General features: G+C 46.4%; 1 protein-coding gene across 8 annotated transcripts in view; it reads left to right on the forward strand.

Annotated features, from left to right (window-relative positions):
* Positions 1-83: 83 nt before the first annotated feature.
* apaf1 (apoptotic peptidase activating factor 1) overlaps positions 84-6,266 on the forward strand; it is a 185,178-nt gene continuing 178,995 nt past the window's right edge. For 3 of the 8 annotated variants that reach the window (XR_006315080.1, XR_006315079.1, XR_006315081.1), the window contains exon 1: positions 86-260. The gene's annotated coding sequence lies outside the window, so the exon portion shown is untranslated. Of the gene's footprint in view, positions 261-6,266 lie in introns of all 8 variants that reach the window. The other 5 variants (XM_043713622.1, XM_043713624.1, XM_043713625.1 and 2 more) reach the window with 4 other exon arrangements.

The raw sequence follows: 6,266 nt of genomic DNA on the forward strand, positions 1-6,266 counted from the left end.
CACCCACTCGGCGCGGGGTTGTGGGGGACGCGCACGCAGGTTCCATCCTCATGGCGCGAGGTTGAGGGTGGGCGCACGCGCACGCTCCACCCTCTCGGCGTGGGCGCACGCAGGCTCCAGGAAGCAACGGCCGGAGCGGGGTTGAGCGCGTGAAGGCGCCTGACCCCCGGGAGTAACGGCCCGCTCTCTCGCTTTGAGGGGAGGGTGGGGGAACGCAGTCGGGTTTCCGATCCCAGCCGGGGAGGGTATCGCCGTTAGGGGTGAGTGTGAGAGCAGAGCCGGGGTGAGCCTCAGCCTGTGGTGAGGTGATGTGATGTGATGGGCCCCGGGGGCCTTAACTGATGCAGTCTGACGTTTGACAGCATCTGGGTGGGTGACAAAGTGACTTTCTGTGGTGGACCACAGGTACCATCAGAGTTTAAATCCCTGGAATGGCACCTTTAAGCCACCCTGTGAATATACCACACACACTGAGAGGGAAAGTTATGGTTGTAATTGATGTAAACCGAGCAGGAGGTCGTAACCACTCCAGGGGTAGTGAATGCCAGTCTGTGCTTGATGACATTGTCATCAGCAGCTCCATTCCCCTGCATGTTTATTACTCTTATCACTCCCCACCCCCCACAACTGTCACCGGTGAAACACCAGGAGGAAGGACTGGAGGTCACAGTCAAAAATTGTGGCGCTGGAAAGGCACAGCAGCTCATGGAGGTGGAGAATCGACATTTCGGGCATAAACTCTTCATCGAGAATGTGCGGGTCAGGGGAACCCAAAGGGGCTGAGAGATAATTGGGAGGGAGGTGGGTCTGGGGGGACGGTAGCTGAGAATGTGTTGGGAAGATGCAAGTGGGTGCTGATGGTGATAAGTCAGAGTGGAGGGGATAAATGGGAAGAAAGATGGACAGGTGGGACAGTTCAAGAGGATGGTGCCGAGTTGGAGGGTTGGATCTGAGATAAGGTGGATGAAGGGGAGAGGAGGAAACTAGTGAAACACCAGTGCCCTCTTCACATCCCAGTGGCTACTGCCATTTGTTTTGGGGCTTGGATCATGTCAGTGATATGATACCGAGTATCTGAGCACCATCTTGCTAACATGAAACTTGGGAAAAGAAAATTGGTACCTTTCTGTTCTCTCAGAAGGTGTGGTCTAACCAGCAGAGGTTTGTTGTGTTCCTGGTCAAGATTACAAACTGCAGAGCAATTGGTTAAGGTTTTAGTGAGTATTCTAATCGGTCTCTGGGTATAGAAGTTTCTTCTGAGTTCTTTATTGTGTTTATTGAATTTATTGTCACGGATACTGAGGCACAGTGAAAAGTTTTGTCTTGCGAGCAATACAGGCAGATCACAGAACTAAGTAGCATAGATAAGTAAATAATAATTGAACAGCAGCAAAAACAAAACACAGGTACAGGCAAATGTTAAGAGTTTGTGAGTCCTTTCAGTATTCTCATAATAGTACAGTAGAAACTGATTTGAAATCGGCTGGTATGTATGTTCAAGCTTCTGTACTTTCTCCCCGCTGGTAGAGGTTGTTGAAAAACATTGCCAGGTTGGGATGGATCTTTGAGAATGCTGGTAGCCTTTCCTTGATAGTGGGCTTGGTAGATGGCTTCTATAGACGGGAGGTTGGCCTTTGTGATTGTCCCGGCCGAGTTCACCACTCTCTGTAACCGTCTCCGATCTTGAATGGTACAGTTGCCACTCCAGGTAGTGATACATCTAGACAGAATGCTCTCGCACCTATAAAAGTTGGTAAGGGTATTCGCTGTCATGCCAAATTTCCTCAGCTACCTGAGAAAGAGATTTGTTGGGCTTTTGTAACTAGTACGTCCACATGAAGAGTCCAAGAAAGCTTGCCGTGGATGACCACTCCCAGGAGCTTGACACTTTCCACTCGTTCCACACCTGTGCTGTTAAAGTGTAGGGGGGCATGAGTAACATCCTACCGAAAGTCAATAATGAGTTCCTTGGTTTTGCCGGCAGTGAGAGCTAAGTTGTTCTCAGTCCACCATTTTTTCCAGGTCTTTCACCTCCCGTCTGTAGTCAGTTTCATTGCCATCTCAGATTTGACCGACTATGGTGGTGTCATTAGTGAATTTTTGGCGACACAGTCATGGGTATATAGTGAGTACAGTAGGAGGCTGAGTACGCACCCCTGGGGGGGCTCCAGTGCTGAGTGTTAGTGAGGATAAAATATTGTCCCCAATCTTCACTGATTGTGGCCTGTGGGTCAGAAAACTGATGATCCAGTTGCAGAGAGTGGGGCTTATTCCGAGATCACTAAGTTTAGTAATCAGTCTTGAGTGGATAATAATGTTGAAGGCTGAACTGTAATCAATGAGTAGGATTCTTACATAGCAGTTCTTGGTGTCAAGATATTCTAGGGGGGAGTGAAGGGCAAGTGATATGGCATCAGATGTGGATCTGTTGGTTCAATAGGCATATTGGAAGTAGTGGGGAGGCTGGAGTTGATTAATGCCATGACCAGCCTTTCAGAGCACTTCATGACCACCAAAGTTAGGGCCTCTGGGTGGTAGTCATTGAGACATACTGCATGAGCCTTCTTAAGCACAGAAATGATGCTGGCCCTCTTGAAACAGGCAGGGACTGTGGCCTGTTGCAGGGAAAGGTTGAAGATATCCAAGAAGACAGTTGATCTGTGCATGCTCTGAGTATATGGTCTGGACTCTGTCTGGTCCCATCGCTTTCCTTGAATTCACTCAAAGGAAAACTGATCTGACCTCTGATGCAGAGACTGTTGGGACAGGCTCTTCAGGATTTGTTGGAATAGGTGTTTCCTCTCCGCCGAAATTCTGCTCAAAGCGAGCACAGAAGGCATTGAGACGATCTGGGAGGGATATGTCATCGTCTGATATCTTGCTCTGACTCTTTTTGGAACCTGTGATGTCATTCAGTCCTTGCTGTAGTCACCGGGTGTCTGTCTGGGTCTCTGGTTTGGATCAGTATTGGTCCTTGGCTGTCTTAATGGCTCTGCGAAGGTCATTTATAACTGTAAGTAGCAGCAACACAATGCAACTACAGCATTTCCTTTGTGGAAGGCATAGAATCCATGTGGATAGAGTTGAAGAACTGCAAAGACAAAACGCCCGGATGGAAGTTATGTGCAGGCCTCCTGAGCAATAGTCAGGATGAGAGACAGAAAATAAATCAGGAGATAGAAAAGATATGTAAGAAAGGCATTGTTACAATAATCATGGGGGACTTCAATATGCAGGTGAACTGAGAATATCATTTTGTTAATGGATCCCAAGAAAAGGAATTTGTGGTTTTCAGTGAAATGGTTTTTTAAGGAATAGGTTAAGGTAGAGCCCACTAGAGAACAGGCAGTTCACGATTTGGTAATGTGTAATGAAGCAGACTTGATTAGGCAGCCAAGGTGAAGGAACCTGCAGGGATCAGTGACCGTAGTGATAGAATTCAACCTGCAGTTTGGGAAGCAGAAGTTGGAATCAGATGTAGCATTATGACAATTGAGTAAAAATAGCTACAAAGGTATGAGGGAGGAACTGGCCAGATTTGATTGGAAGGGGAGCAATGGGAGGAGTTTATGCGCTATATTTGGAGGCAGAGCAGAAATTCATCCCGAGGAAGAAGAACATACCAAGGGGAGAACGAGGCAACCATGGCTAACAAGGGAAATCATAAAGTAAAAGAAAAAGCATAGAATGTTGTGCAGATTAGTGGAAAGCTAGAGGATTAGGAAACCTTTAAAAAACAGCAGTAGACAAATAAAAAGCAAGAAGGGGGAGGCGAAGATGAAATAAGAGGATAACTAGCTAGTAAGAAGGTTGCAGGAGATATTCTTAGGTATATAAAAGATAAAAAAGAGGCACAAGTGGACATTGGTAGAGAGGTAATAATGAGCAACATGTTACATCAATCTTCATGGTGGAAGACACCAGCGGCATACCAGAACGTGAAGAGAGTCAGGGGGCAGAGGTGAGTGGAGTGGCTATCACGAAGGAGAAGCTGCTGGGAAAGTTAAAAAGTCTGAAAGTGGATATTGTAGAGGCATTGATAGTAATCTTTCAGGGATCACTGGAGTCAAGGAGGATCCCAGAGGGCAGGAAAATAGCTAATGTTAACACCCCCTTTTAAGAATGGACGGATACAGTAGACAGGAAATTATAGACCGATGAGCCTGACCTCAATTGTTGGTAAGATTTTAGAGTCCATTGTTGAGGGATGAGATTGTAGAGTATTTGGATGTACATGGTAAAATGGGACAAGCTTTGTTAAGGAGAGGTCATTCCTGAGAAATCTGTTAGAATTCTTTGAGGAGGTAACTAGCAAATTACACAAAGAAGATAAAGTGGATGTGACCTGTTTGGATTTCCTAAAGGCCTCTGAGAAGGTACCGCACAGGAGGCTGCAAAATAAGGCAAGAGCACATGGTACTAGGGGCAAGCTATTAGCATGGATAGAAGAGTCGCTGACTGGCAGAGATTGGGAACAAAGGGATCTTTTTCAGGGTGGCTGTCGGTAACTAGTAGCATTTGCAGGGCTCAGTGTTTGGAACACAACTATTCGTGTTATATATTAAAGATCTAGATAAAGGAACTGAGCGGATTATTGCGAAGTTTGTAGATGACACAAGATAGGTGGAAGGATGGGTGATGAGGAAGTGGAGAGGCTGCAGAATAACCTGAACAGGCTAGGACGGTGGGCAAAGAAGTCAAACTTTGTTCAGAAGAATAGAGAGGGAGACTATTTTCTAAATAGACAAAGGCTTCGGAAATCTAAAATACAAAGGGACTTAGGATTCGTGGTTCAGGATTCTCTTCAGGTTAACTTGCCGGTTCAGTTGGCGGTTAGGAAGGAAAATGCAATGTTAGCATTCATTTCAAGAGGGCTAGTATACAAGAATAGAGAGGTACTACAGAAGTTGTGTAAGGCTCTGGTCAGACCATATTTGGAATATTGTAAGCAGTTTTGAGCTCCATACCTAAGGAAGGATGTGCTGGCCTTTGAAGGAATCCAGCGGATGTTTACAAAAATAATCCTGGGGTTGAAAGGCTTCTCAAATGAGAGGCACTTGAGGACAATAGGTCTGTATTCAGAGTTTGGAACGATGAGGGGGGGCTGTCATTAACACTTACAGAAGAATGAGAGGCCTGCACAGATTGGACGTAAAGAAGATTATTTCATTAGTAGGTGAAACTAGGACCTGAGGACACAGCTTCAGTGTGAAGGGATGACCCTGTAGAACTGAGATGAGGAGGAATTTCTTCAGCTAGAAGGTGATGAATCTATGGAACTCATTACCACAGAAAACTGTGGACGCCAAGTTATGGGGTGAAGTTAGGAAAAAGATTCTTACTTAGTAAGGGGATCAAGACTACAGGGAGAAGCAGGAGAATGGGATTGAGAACCATGACCAAATGGTAGAACAGACTCAATGGGCCTAATGGCTTAAATCTGCTCCATTTTTATGGTAGAGCAAACTCACAATGGACCACTGAATAGTGACTTTCAGAAGTTATGCCATTTTTTTCAGAAATTTTTTTTTAAAGGCTCCATGTCTGTCTATAGGCCGTCTACCAATCTGTATACTTCCTTATGACTGCTATATGACAGCTTAGCTCTAAGAGAAAGTGAGGACAGCAGATGCTGGAGATCAGAGCTGAAAAATGTGTTGCTGGAAAAGCGCAGCAGGTCAGGCAGCATCCAAAGAGCAGGAGAATCGCAGTGGAGGAGATGCGGTGGAGAGCATCCACTTCCCGCTACTCTGCCCTTGAACCCCACCCCTCCAATCGCCACCAGGATAGAACCCTGCATGGAATGCTCTGCCCCAGAGGGCAGTGGAGGCCCAGTCTCTGGATTCATTTAAGAAAGAGTTGGATCGAGCACTCAAAGATAGTGGAATCAAGGTTATGGAGATAAGGCAGGAACAGGATACTGATTAAGGATGATCAGCCATGATCATATTGAATGGTGGTGCAGGCACGAAGGGCAGAATGGCCTACTCCTGCACCTATTGTCTATAACCCCACTGGTCCTCACCTACCACCCCACCAACCTCCAGATACATCGTATCATCCTTCGTCATTTCCGCCACCTCCAAACAGACCCCACCACCAAGGATATATTTCCCTCCCCTCCCCTATCAAGTTCCGGAAAGACCACTCCCTCCACGATTCCCTCATCAGGTCCACACCCCCCACCAACCCAACCATACCCCTACATTTACCCCTTACCTAACACTACGGGCAATTTAGCATGGCCAATTCACCTTACCTGCACA

The sequence above is a fragment of the Chiloscyllium plagiosum genome, chromosome 23 (assembly GCF_004010195.1).
Source record: "Chiloscyllium plagiosum isolate BGI_BamShark_2017 chromosome 23, ASM401019v2, whole genome shotgun sequence".
Classification (NCBI taxonomy): domain Eukaryota; kingdom Metazoa; phylum Chordata; class Chondrichthyes; order Orectolobiformes; family Hemiscylliidae; genus Chiloscyllium; species Chiloscyllium plagiosum.